Here is a 14027-nt window from a genome sequence, read left to right on the forward strand (position 1 = left end):
TTTTAATTCCCGTTGGTGCAACTCATTGTAGAGCCAGACTGGCAGTGGGGCGACTGTGTACTGATCCTGTATATTAGAAAATAGGAAGAAATACATTTTTCTGGTAAGAGGAGGTGCTTTCTTCTAAAATATCATGATAAAAACCTTGACATTTTCAAATACCAACAAAAAAGATTTGATCAATCGAAGACCTGAATGTTGGTTTTATTGCTCCAAATGTTGTCTTCTTGAATCAAATGCAGAAATGTAAATGGGAAAAAGACACACTGTCAACAATCTTTGACGGTCGGCCACCTAGCTTTATACAGATTCTGCTTTTATCTGGGCTAGTTTTGATCTTTGAGGGGGTCAAATGACTGCGGACAACCACATACTGGTAGTGCTTAGCCAGAGTCTGATATTGTTAGGGTTTATTTGGTATACCATTTAAAAGATCAAAAATACATCCAGAATTGTTTTTTTCAATAAATGTCAAACTGTAATTAAGATCAGCAGCCCATGATAAAAGATTTAGTTCCATCTGGGTCTGATCTTCCAATCCGCACATCAAAAGGCACGTGTGTAGCAGTTCATGACAGCATAGAGGTCCCGCGTGTCATTAATTAACTCAAAAAAGGCTGACATTTTATGTCTTTGTTACATAATTGTATTTTCTGTGTTTCACCCATTTAATCCGATTCTGTTTGTGTGGGTAAAAAGAATGCGCGTTGACAGGCTGGGAATCTGATAGATGAGGTAAAATGCGGAAAGGCGAGCGACTGTTATGCTGTCAAATGTTCCTCCTGTGGGTTGAAATGCTTGTAGCGCTTGCAGGCATGCCACAAAAAAAAAAAAAAAACATGAACAAAATATGAATGCAACACACAGTATACATCCAGTTTTCAGAGCATTGGTATTTTTGTGTGACATGTGTTGCATATTGCTTATACTAACTGCAACGCAGTCTCATGTCCCAACCTCTAACCCAAATCAATATAACAACTCTAAGCAGCCTCACCCTGAACTCTAACCTAATATCTAAATTGAATTTGAGTATTAAAAAAAAACAAAAAAACAACGGATTATAAAATCAATAAAAATCTCAACTGTCAATTAAATACCAGTACTACAGGCTGGAAAAGTGGATCCTACGTTGTGTAGTGTCTTTCTTATACCTGCACGTATACTGGAAGTACATGTTTGAGAAGTGAAAATGTATCTGCTTGAAGCCTCTGGGTGCTGGAATATACAGTACAGTATTCCACGCCGCAACAACAAGGCGCACTAAAGTGGCCACGCCAGGCCGAAGAACCGATCTATATGCTGATTGTCAAGTCAGACTTGGGATGGGGGATACCCTTTCTTCCTTTTCCATCTTTTTCAGCTAAATGTGAGCACGCTCATAACCGACAAAAAATGTGTTCTAAAGCACCCATGCCAGCAGAATATCTGAAGCGAAGTTGCATGTTTACACATCAAAATTGGGCCTTAAATTGATATATAGTCACACTGTGTGGTTTTAGCCACGCCCCCCCGGCCCCCCAAAAAATAAATACAATGAAATACAGTTTAAATGCTATACTCTAGCTCCATATTTTAGTACTGCAAGTACGTAGTTCCCAGTCTTTTCACATTTTCAATAATAGTTTTTTTCAAATCTGCGCCGGCTGACCTGTTTTCTGAATCTGACCCGTGATTGGTCCTTGTGAGCAGTTGTGATGTCGTTTTCAGTCGACAGAAGACAAAATGGCCGCCCCCAAAGATGGCTAAAAACGAGTGGATTAACTCTTATTCCACAAACGCAATATTTATCAGAATGCCCTGTTTGAATTAGTGGGCTTGCGTATTCTTGAAAAAAAAAATGTTTGTGTTGACTTCCTCTTTAACCATAAAATCCAAACCCTAACCCGAACCACACTCTAACCCTGACCACACAAACCCTAACAGCCCTACAAAACAACCTAATTCAAACTGGCCTAAGCCTAGCACACCAACACCGCAATTTTACACTTTAAACATGACTTTCCAGTTTGGAAGTGACCTTTTTGCTCCTGAAAGTCAGTACTTTGGTGTTAGACGCTATGTGGCATATTACTATAGAAATGGTCATGGACGTTCCAATGCCTCATCCTGACCTCCGTCATCAAGACATTTCTTCTCTGTCACGCATCTAAAATGCCAATGTTTACACAACACTCTCTGAAAACAACATTAGCGCAGCCTGCGCTAGCCCACCGGGGATGCTAATCCAAACCGGCTGAGGCTTCTCATCACACAGTCATTTGCTATGAAAGATAACCCTCGGCCTCAGCCCCCCCCACTGAGGCAAAGTCCGTGCTGAAGCTGCCATGTTCATTTGCTTTGCATAATGAGATCTGATGGCAATATGGACAGAATGCAGGCATGCATATCAATGTTGGTGTGAAAGGTCCGCTGAGACGGCTCTCCAGTACCGGGGATTATCCCGATGTGATCATCATCACCATCAGCTCTCAAAATTGCAAAAATGAACATTTGTTTAAAAATCTTAATAAAATACCTAATTAGAATACACTGTACAATATAACCCTAGTCCTAACCCCAAACCTAACAACCCGAATCCTAATTTAACATAGCCTTAACATGAATTCCCCTAACACTATCCTAATTAGAAACCCTCCAGTAACAGGCTAAACCATAACCCTAAAAATTCTAACCCTAATTCCAATCTAAATCACCTATCCATAATCCTACCCACTCCAACTCTTAACTACTTTACGATAATTGTAACCTGAACAACCCCAACCTTATCTCTAACCACTCATCCATAATCCTACCCACCCTAATCTCTTTCACATTTACCGTAACTAACCTAATTCCTGTAACACTACACTAACCCGACCCCCCGCCAACATGTAAAGTGAATTCAGAGATCTGTTCCAAATACATTATACATTCTATATACGATTGCTGAAAATGTGAACAGAAATACAGAGAACTTTGTAGTGCTGAATTGTAGACATCTAGTATTAAACAGTTTTTCACCATTTTAGTTTTACGAATCTTTTGGGCGTGGCTAAAACGCCGCCACAAAGTGACGTCCTCGGGTGTCCGAATCAGCATTATGCTCAGCATTGTTTCCGTGTTTTATTGCGTTTACGGTTTCTATGTTTTTAAGTTTTTGTTTTAACTGCCTTTGTTTCCATACAGTATGTTTGATTTTTACTTTATGTGCAGCACTTTGTATGCAGCTGTTTGTTTTTAAAGTGCCCTATAAATAGTTGAGCTGAGTTAGCTAGATAGCTATGCTTACACCCCCAAACATGCATCTTAACGTCGATCAAAAAACAGTGCGATCAAAACACTATCAATCTGTAATGAACGTCCAATTGTTACCCAGAATTTTTTGCTAATGCCCACAACACCTTGATTGAATATCATGTAGTAGCAACGCTACAGTTAGCAGAGCTCATTAAGTTTTCACCTCCTGCTGACTTTTTTAATAACCCATACCACGTTTTTTTACGTCAAAGCAAAGTTTCTCGTTGGATTTTTTTCCCCACCCGCTGTGGCTGGTCCAAGTACATTCCCTTTGGGAAAGTCCGTACTGTATGACTAAGCGCACTTCACAAGGTTACAGCACTCGTTTGTCCAACATATCAGATCAGCGTTGATGTGCGTTGCTCTTTTGTCCTTGTGGAAGAAGAAGTGTTTGATCGCAGTCAGGGAGGAGCTCAGATGTTCACTTTTAATCACAGTAAAGTTCAATTAAAAAAGTAGTCAGTCTCATTCTTTAGTGTGTGCTAGCCTACGATTGGAAATCTTTTCACTCAAATTTCAAACCCTAATTGAAAACTACAAACACGTCGCGAAATCTTATCTTGATGCCCGAACACTGGAAGATTGAAACCTAAATTTGAAGCTCTAAACCTGTCTTAGAACCCTCATTAGAAATTCTACCGTGAGTTGAAACCCCAAACATGAATGATTGAAACCCTTGGAAGCCTTTTGTTGAAACCCTAACCTTTGTTTGAAACCCTAAACTTGTCTTGAATCTCTACTTCTTCTTCTTATTATTTATTTATTGTTTATTGTTTGTAAAGTGCTTTGTTACAGCTCCAGCTGTTATGAAATGCGCTACATAAATACAATTGTATTGTATTGTTTAAAACTTGTCTTGAAACTCTTCTTTGAAACCCAAATTCTGAATGTTTGAAACCCTAACCCTGTTTGGATACCCTATTTTGGAAACCATAACTCTTAATTGAAATCCTAACCTTCCATCATAACTCTGGATTTAAACTCCCACATTGAAAGCCCTACTCTGGCTGGTTGAAACCCTAATATGGGACCTTAATCATTGTTGAAAACTATAATCCATGCTTGAAATCCATTTTTTAAACCTAAATCAAGGCTTCAAAAAACGATCTAAAACCTGAACTCTGCTTTGAAACCCACCTTTAAAACCCTAATCTTACCTTGCAAACCTAGCCTGAAACCCTACTCCGAAACCTTAACTCTGGATGAATGAAACCCTAACTTTGGTTTCAAAACCTAATTTAAAGCCTAATCGTTTTTTGAAACCCTAACTGAAACGCCTTGGAATTTAGCCTGCTTTGAACCCTAAACCCCTGCTTGAAACGCTAACCCTTGCTACCCCATGCTTGAAGCCTTAATTTGTGCAATGAGTTTGCCTCCCATGTGAAGTGAAAAGCAGTGTGCTTCGTTGTAGCTGCATGCATTTTCTTAACTTGGTGACATTAGTGTAGTGGTGCTTGATACGAGGGCGTAGACAAAGGCTTTCAGTTAAATGGCTGCTGCATTATGGATGCTCTGGTGAGTTATTCCATTAGCGCTGACTTTTCGCTGGTCCACGAAGGAAAATGCTCTCAAATGCAAAACACTCAGCCGCATTGGAACATGTCAGTGGGGAAAACCAAATTTACTAAGTATATTTAGAAACACACCACAAAGCTGAAGTCTTGAGTAACAGCAGTTGAAACCCCAACTTTGTCTTGAAGCTCTACTTTGAAAGCCTAATCCTGTCGTCAAACCCTAATTTGAAACACTAACCTTGTTTTGAAACCTAAATTTGAAAGCCTGATAGTGCTGTCTTGAAACCATAATTTCAAATCCTACAATGAACCAATTACTCTGGTTTGAAATTCTAATCCTGTTTTGAAACAACTTGAAACCCGAACCCTTCCTTGAACTCTTTTCTCAAACCCGCTAATCTGGCATGAAATCCTACTTTGAACCCATATCTTGAAACTTGAACCTTGTCTTGCAACAAAGATTTGAAAACCTAATCCTGTTTTGAAATCCTAATTTGAAATCATATGTTAAACTCCTTAGTGTGAGCAGGGGCAGAGCCAGAACGTGGCTAAAGGGCGGGCCTGGAAAAATCAGGGTGGGCCTGAATATTTCTCTCACTTTGCACAATCCTCCTATCCCGACACATTGTATATTCAAATAAAATGATCAACTGAATAATATGAAGTTCAGATCTTCTTTAGACAACCACAATTATGCCGTTCTTAATTCAATAAAATGAAAAAACACAAATTAAAAAATAATTTAATAATTTACTAAAAATGTCAAAGTATGTATTTTTGTCATGAATTTCATTGAGTGGGCAGTCTGTCAATCGCCCCTGAGTGTGAGTTGAAACCCTAATCGTGTCTTCAAAACCTATACTTGAAATTCCAATTTGAAAAACAATTCTGCCTTGAAACCCTATTTTAAAATCCTACATTGGGAATGTATCTTTACTGTCTTGAATCATTAAGCTTGCCTTGAAACCCTAACCTAGGCTTGAAACTATAACTTTAAACCCAAATACGAAACCCTAATTTAAACGTTTACATTGAGCCCCTCACTCTATCTTGAGCTCCTAATCCCGTTTTAAAACCCTATGTCACGCATGGAGGAGGACCCAAAAGCAGGAGGTAAAAATCAAGTGCAGTCTTTAGTATTTCATTAAAAGAAAACAAAAAGTCCAACAAGGCACTGGAATAATTCCCAAAACAACAAGGATCAAAAGGAAACCAAACAAACACCAGGGCATGACTTGATCTGACTTTGACAACAGACGAATGACAAATGACAAATCACAACAAACCAAAAAGACTGAAAGAAAGTGGGGAAAAAAAATACTGTACAGTCAAGTTGACGATACAACGAGGAACACCTGGACAAGACACAGAGGGTAGGAGGGAGCTGGTTGGCTAACACAAGGGGCCGGGATGACAAGCACAGGTGGACTCAATAACTTATAACAAGAGACAGACAAATAACACAAGGAAAAACATGAAACTAAAGTAAAAAAAACAAACCCAAAAGACAGACTACGGCACCCTATGTTGAAACTGTAACTTGAAACCACAATGTTTTCTTGAAATGATCTTTTTTGAGACCTTAATTTGAGAAGCCTAACTCGAGACCCTAACTGAGGCTTGAAATCCAGATCATGATTTGCAACCCAAATCTGAAACACTAACCATACCTTAAAACCAAACCCCTTTATTGAAACCCTAACCTCAGCTATGTTGAACCCTTTCCTGCCTTGAACCCCTGAATCTGTCTCAAAACCCAAATTTGAAACTCTAAACTTTGCTTCAAACCTTAACCCTGTCATAAAAACCCTCATTTGAAACCTTTAGCCTTCTTTGAAAGACAAACCCATGCTTGAAACCCTTACTCTGTTTCGAATCCCTGCACACTAAAATAATGCTGGGTTGTTTTCCTAACCCACTCACTAGGTAGCTGCGGAATTTACTTTTACCCAAGGTTGGATTGATTATTTTGACCCAGTAGATTGGGTTGAAAGTTGAATTTTGGTGTGCTGGGTCAAATCGTCAACCCAATGTGCTGGGTATAAACAACCCAACACTGGCTTGGTCCCTTTTCGACCCAGCGCTGGGTTGGCTATTTCATCCAATTTGGGTTACTTTTGACCCGGCAGTTTTAAGACTCTAATCTGAAACCAGAAGCCTGTGTTGAAACCACCTCTTTGAAACACTACTGTGGATTAAAACCCTAACAAAAGGTGACATGTAAGCCTGCTCACCGAGAAATCTTCACCACCCTTTACTCCCACCTACACAAACGCACACACGCGCACACACAAAATGTCAGCGTCAACTTTGCATAACATCTCCTCTAATTAGCATTCGGCACATTAACGCTTCACTTGATGTATTAGCGCCGTGCGACATGTACTTGCCGCTGGTTTATAAGCCCAGATGCCACCGCGTCATCTACACGCGTGCACAGAATGTCAAGGGAGCTCTTTCTCCTCCTTTTCCTCCTCCTGCATGTTTGTCTTCAATCAGTTGCATTCATTTGCCTTTGACTGTGAGGAAGCCCATACAACAATAGCCCATCTGTTCAAATGGGAAGAGAAAAATAATCAGTCGCTTGTTTTATACTTAGGTGACGGCTGGTAGTTGTTTGGGACTCTATTCTCATAACAGTATAACTTGTTTTTGAAAATATACTACTTTTTATCTCAAATATATAACTTTGTCTTTTGTTCAAAACACACATAAAAAAAATATTCTTTTATAATGTATGTGACATAATCAATTACCCAAGACTATGTATACTGCCCTTTGGAAGATACCCGATGGGGTGGGGGTCGTGGGGGGCCGAGGCATGCTTCACTAAAATAAATCAAATGACATTTATGTTTGTCTCTCTGTGCAGCCCGGTACTAAATGGATCAGTCCTCAGCCCGGTGATTGAGGACCACTGATCTAGGTCATCTGAAAATATTATTATAAATTTAGTGCAATAGCGAGCTAAATCCAAACATCTGTCAATTCTAGAAGCATATAATGAAAGATGATGAATAACATTCTCTTATATAGTAGTGACATGCAGATGCAACCCCCCATGTTAAAGCATTACTTATACTTTCTGAGTCTGCTATCGATCTCTGAACCTCACTTTCTGGGACGTTTGCCCGGTGTTCAACTGATGGATCTGGAAAAATGTTTAGTGGATAATAATGGACTGCCCCCGGAAGTCAAAATTTGGATCTAAACCTTGATTTCAACCAGTATTAATCCAAAAGATTTGCCTTTCGTCTATTGCTCCCTGCACTTAACTTGAATTTAAAATGACAAAAATTGAGAAAGTACTCTGACTGCTTGATCAAAAGGAACACAAATTGGGTAAAATAGCTAACCCAACACTGGGTCCAAAAGGGACCAACTTTCCAGTGTCAGGGCTCACCACAGCAAGTTACTTGCATATGTTCAGCACAGTTTTTGCACCAGATGACCTTCATGACACAATCCACCTATTTTCCATGGGTGAGAAATCCACCCTGACGGAGATTTGGACCCGAAACTCTGTGTCCGAAATCAGTGGTGTTACCTAACCTATTCAGCCATCCATCCTTCACCAGCATTTTCTAAGAATGTTATGTTAAATTTACTTCAACTTCAGTGCACAACTCCAAAAGGGTGATAGTTGGGTCAAAATATGTAACCCAGCCTTAGGTAAAAGTAACCCAGATTCATTTTTATTACTTGTTTCAATGAGGTGGTTTCAAGACAGGGTTCTGGTAACATATTACACTTTTAAAACTGCTGGTGAAATAGCTAACCCAGTGCACAGTTCAAAAGGGACTGAGCCAATGCTGGGTTATTTATACCCAGCACATTGGGACAATTTGACCCAGTACGCCCAAATCTAATTTTAAAGCGGAAGTCAACCCAAACATATTTTTTTCAAGAATATGTTTCCAGCAGGGCCACTAGTTGAAACACGGCATTCTGATTAATTTTGCGTTTGTGGAATATAAATTAAGCAGCAAAATGCACTCGTTTTTAGTCACAAAATGGCCGCCCCCAGAAAGAGATGGCTAAAAACGAGTGGATTAACACTTATTCCACAAACGCAATGTTTATCAGAATGCCCTGTTTCAACTAGTGGGCTTGCATAGAACATATTCTTGAAATAAAATGCTTGCGTTGACTTTCACTTTAAACCTACTTTGTCGGGTCAAAATAATTACCGGTAACCCAACCTTGGGTAAAAGTAACCCAATCTGCACAAAATCTACAGCTCCCCAGTGAGTGCATTAGGAAAATAACCCAACATTTTTTGGTGTGTGCCAACTCTTGTTCTCAGCGGCTCAATTCGTGGCCAGAATGTAGTATCTGGTTTGCACTTCACATCTATTTTGTGGCCACGATTTTCATTAATTTCAAATCATGTTTAGGGCTATGTGATTTTCAGTCAATAATCCAACAGTTCTTTCCTCTCTCACAGGATCCTGCTCAAGGACAGTTGGCCTGATCCGCTTGTGTCGCCCACTTCTGATTGGCTTCTTGGTCCCCTTATCCCTCCCTCCCTCCCTCTTCCCGCGTGACTCGGCGCATATCCCGCCGGTGGGGGTGTGCACGCGAGTGGAGGTGAGCTCGGCTTCTCCGCGTTCGCTGGCGCACACGCGAGCGGCGCGCGGCCGAGGTGAGATCGCAGAATCGTATTGCTTCTCAGTGGGAGCTGTCTACTCACTACCACGCTGCACGGACCTCCGGTTACAGCGCCCCGTTACTAGGAATTACCGTTTGGACTGGTGGAAGTGCTCACCTGCACTTATTTTTTTTTTACTTTGCGTTTGTGGATTATTTCTTTTTCTGGATTCTGCACGCGTGGACACACACAGGTAAATACATAGTGTTTTCCTTTTCTTTTTTTATTTGTATTTTATTTCACTTGTTTGTAGTCTCAGAAGTGAGTTTTAATCCAAACAATCTGATGCGTTTGATATTCGAATGTGGAACCTCTTCCTGCATTATCAACCAAATACTTTGTGCGTGTCTGTGTGTGAGAGGGTAGTGGGTGGGTGGGGGCAATAATCCTTGAGTGACACCGTTTCGCCGCACAGGAATTAAGACTTTTGGTTTTTTTATCTTGTTTTGGGGGAGGGCGATATGTCTTTTGTGTGTGTTTGTGTCAGTGTGTGCGTATGTGTGTGTGTGCGCGCGTGTAAGTGCATGTGTGTGTTTTACGGGTTCACTTGATTGTTTTGATGATGTCGTATGGTGCCACGTTCCGGGAGTGTTTTAATCATTGCAGCAGATGGTAGTTGGGGTGTGTGTGTGCGTGTGTCTGTGTGTGTGTAGTTTAAAGCAGATTAACTTCTCATGGGCAATAACATACACCCTAAAGGAGTCCTGTCAGGGTTATAATGAATTATATACAGTGATGCCTTGAGATAGGAGATCAATTCATTCCGTGACTATGCTCGTAATTTAAAACACTCAGATATTCAAATCATCTTTCCCCATTTAAATGAATGGAAATACCATTAATTTGTGACAGTCTCCCCAAAAAGATATCAAACATTTTATAATGTGTGTGTATTTTTTAAGGATAATAGCACTTTATGGTATTGTATTTTATATAAAAAAAACAGTAATAACGTAATTAATTATTAAGTCATTGTGATTCCTACTGGTGTGCATGATTTAGCCACCAGGTGTCAGTGTAATACAGAGATGCACTTAAATCAGATTAGTCATTTTTTGCATAGGGCAAAAATATTTGAGTATTATATAGTCATGCTACATGTGTTGCTGCACCATTTGTGTTAAAATATATTTTACATTGTTAGCATTAAGATCAACTTTCTAAGGCAAAGCAATGGAATTGGTTTTAACACACGATGTATAATTCTCTTTATATTAATTTTATTTCGATAGTAAATTTCAACTGGGAGTGGCATTAAAAAAGTTGAAGCCTATTTTTTTTTAAAGATTTTTTGTTTGTTATACTTCAGACGGAATTGGGGCCTTGAACAATTGGTGGAGGGAATTACTTCAGTAAAAATTAAAACTGAACTTGTGTATAGGAAAAATGTACTAAAATTTAATACAATTGAACTATACTTGGGCAGAGATTCTTTCAAATACCACTGGAGTGAACCCGAGTCTCACTAGTGGCACACCTGCTACACTTTGAGAATCACTGTTAGAGTGAACACACACTTAGCGGACATTAGTTAATCATGCCCCTTGTTGCGTTTCCACACACATCTGGCATTTGATGGTGCATGTTTAAGCAGCAGCGAGTAGCAATTGATGACCCCCCAACCTCATGTTTTAACTAAGCCCTCTGCCATCTGCCAAAACACACAAAAAAGAGACCTGATATGAGGCAGGAGTTCACCCATCCTTGACTTGGAAAACACGCCTTGTTCGGCCATCTCTATTAAACAAGTTTTTAGCAATAACAATCCAACAATCCATTTAGAGTTTCATCTCGGCGTGGAGTGGGGAACGTCACGCTTCAGAAATTCGTTTGAAGACAAAAAGCCTCAAACTAGGATTGATCCTTCAAACGAGCGAGGAGGAAATACGACCCCAAAACATATATAACAGTGCAAGAGAGATGCTTGTTATGAGCCTTTGCCTCCAGAAGCAAATGTATGACACTTAAATTACATTTAAGGAGACATATTGTGCATTTCTTTTCACAATTAAAAAAAAAAAAGACAAACTATGATACAGTATGAACAGTTCAATATAATTTAAAAAACATCCTACATCATTACCCTTAAAAACAAATTCCTTGCAGATCTTGATTTCATTTGATTTAGAAAAAAAAATGCATCTTAGGTACACATTATTATGCACGTGACTCTCCATAACAACCCAGGCAAAACTTAGCTCCTTTGAGATAATTTACAAAGCTTATTTCTCAGTCAAGATATACAGTATCACTTTAACATGCTTCCTTGGAGCAATTACTGTACTACTCTCCTATTTAGACAGGGCTTTACGTGGCATCTTAGGGTGTTTCAGAAAGAGGACAAAAACATTAAAAAAAATAGAATAGCCTGCACACGACCCTCATGAGGATAAGCGGTTCGGATAATGCATGGATGGATGGCAATAGATCCCATTAAAAAAATAAATAAAAAAATTTTAAACCTGAGTAGGCCATCTTGTGAACGGTGACCCATAAATATGCTGGAGATTACGGTATACATAAATGTAAAAATATATTAACTCCTTCACTGCCAACTATTTTTACAGTAAATGAAAGTTCCCCATATTGCCAGCCATTTTACAGCATTTTAACTGATCTTTCAAGGCTCACAAAATATTTTTTGTATGACAATGTAAGCACCGAACCTACCAAAAGAAAGTTAATTTCTATTTTTTTTTTCATTCTTTTCTAATCGGGGTTGCCCTCACCAAAAAAACACTTTTTCTGACCAAACAAATGGAGAAATTGAGCTTTTTATAAAAAAGAAACATCAAGCAGATCACTGAGTTTGATGCTAATATTTTTTTTTCCTTCTTTGACACCTCAAGCGATAAAACAACCAAAACAGGACTGAGAAAGAGATTCTGATGGCAAAATAATAATTTACAGATAGCTACGAAATGCGGCGTGAGCGATGCAGACTCAGAATGTCGATGGCTTTTTTACATGCCGTTCATCATTCACCCCATGAACGATCGTAGCACACACGTTCTACTACCCTATGACACATACTCTGTTTATACCATACATGTACACATTCTGAGTAAGGTGCCTTAAAGCCCCTACCCCACTGAGGGGCAAACATTTCCGACAGTTGGCGAAGGTAGAAAACGCACGTTTGCATCAGGGTTCGTTCAAGGTTGAAAATGTTCACCAAACCGTCGTCAGACGTTCGCCCGTACTTTTCTAGTCGCAAGAGGATTTTGAACATGTCCAAAAGTTCCGTGTGACAAGAAAAATCACAAAAACTGTTGGCGAACCTTTGCGACATTGAACAAATCCTGACAAACGCTGACGTAAACGCAACATTTGCTGTCTTCAAAAACACATGCAATTGTTTGCCGCTCAGTTTCCCGTCCAACTTACAACATGTTGGCATTCCACTCCCTCATTATTGACGTACCAAGCCGAGATTCACTCTGTCATCTTTATCTTCAACTTGAAAGCTGTGCTGATCTCACTGCCATCAACTGGCACCTGTCAGTAATCGCAGTGGTTTACAAAACTGAATTTTACAGACAAGCTGGGCGAAACCCTCTTACACCTACTCGTTGAAAAATGTACTTGTCCAAAATATAAGGCAGTTGCAGCAAATCGTTAGATTCCACTTGATGTATATAAATAGAGTTAATTGCAAGTGGAGAGAAGCTGATGGTGTTATCTACTAGTTTGGTGTGCCTTGTCGGCAGAGGGGGACAAAGCTGGAAAAGGTGACACCCAGAACTGTGTAACAACAACCCAAAAATAGAACCCTGACAAGGACGTAAAAGAGACTAAAAGTGGGAGTCAATGGACTCCGCTTTTGAGCGATCCTGTCCTATTAATACAATATTTACATGCTAATGATCCAATTAAAGGTGTTTGGTGCTCTGCTGGTGAGCACAGTGTCCAGGTAAAAGGTCTGAAGGGACAATTCTTCCAGCAAATAGTGTGTAAACACAACTCGGCGGGCCTATTAAAAAGTGGACAAAGTTGCACTGCTGGAGTCGTTTGTGCTGTAATGAGTGCGGCATTCCTCCCTTGCGTGCGTGTGTGCCAAGGCTGGAAGCACAGGCGAATGTGTGGATTTAGGCAATCCAAAAGTGGAGGAAGTGTAATTATCTGCCTGCAGTGATACATTTACATTTCTATGACTATGAAGCTTTTGACAAGCGGGTTTAGTTTGGCTTTGGAGCTTGCAGAGTTGAGTTATTAGAGTTCCGTGTTTTATGGTGAGTCATCAAACTTCACCGCCATGCTCTGCCTGTTCTGAATACTTGCAATTTTTCGTCACCCATCCATCACATATGCATGGTTCAAAATGGGATGCAATTGGACAAAATTGTACGGACAAATTCATCCCTACAAATGTGAAAAATTAGCCAATTATGGCAGCTTCAAACTAAAATTTGTCTTTTGTGCATGGCTTCTTGAGACTTTTTTCATGGGTCTGCTCATGATAGACATGCCAACTAAATTCCATGTTTCTCAGTGAAACAGGATTTAGGGCTGGATTTTTTTTTCCAATGTGCTTCGTGATGCATTAGTGTGGAGTTTATTAGTTTCATGCTATATGGCTGGAT

At 39.7% G+C, this 14027-nt stretch overlaps 1 protein-coding gene across 1 annotated transcript in view; it reads left to right on the top strand.

The window, feature by feature from the left end:
• Positions 1 to 9358: 9358 nt before the first annotated feature.
• Positions 9359 to 14027, top strand: part of fstl5 (follistatin-like 5) — a 117168-nt gene continuing 112499 nt past the window's right edge. Inside the window, exon 1 of the mRNA XM_086016672.1 lies at positions 9359 to 9637. The gene's annotated coding sequence lies outside the window, so the exon portion shown is untranslated. The remainder of the gene's footprint in view (positions 9638 to 14027) is intronic.

The sequence above is a fragment of the Filicampus tigris genome, chromosome 2 (genome assembly GCF_054856515.1).
Source record: "Filicampus tigris isolate MCC_2025a chromosome 2, RoL_Ftig_1.0, whole genome shotgun sequence".
Taxonomy (NCBI): Eukaryota; Metazoa; Chordata; class Actinopteri; order Syngnathiformes; family Syngnathidae; genus Filicampus; species Filicampus tigris.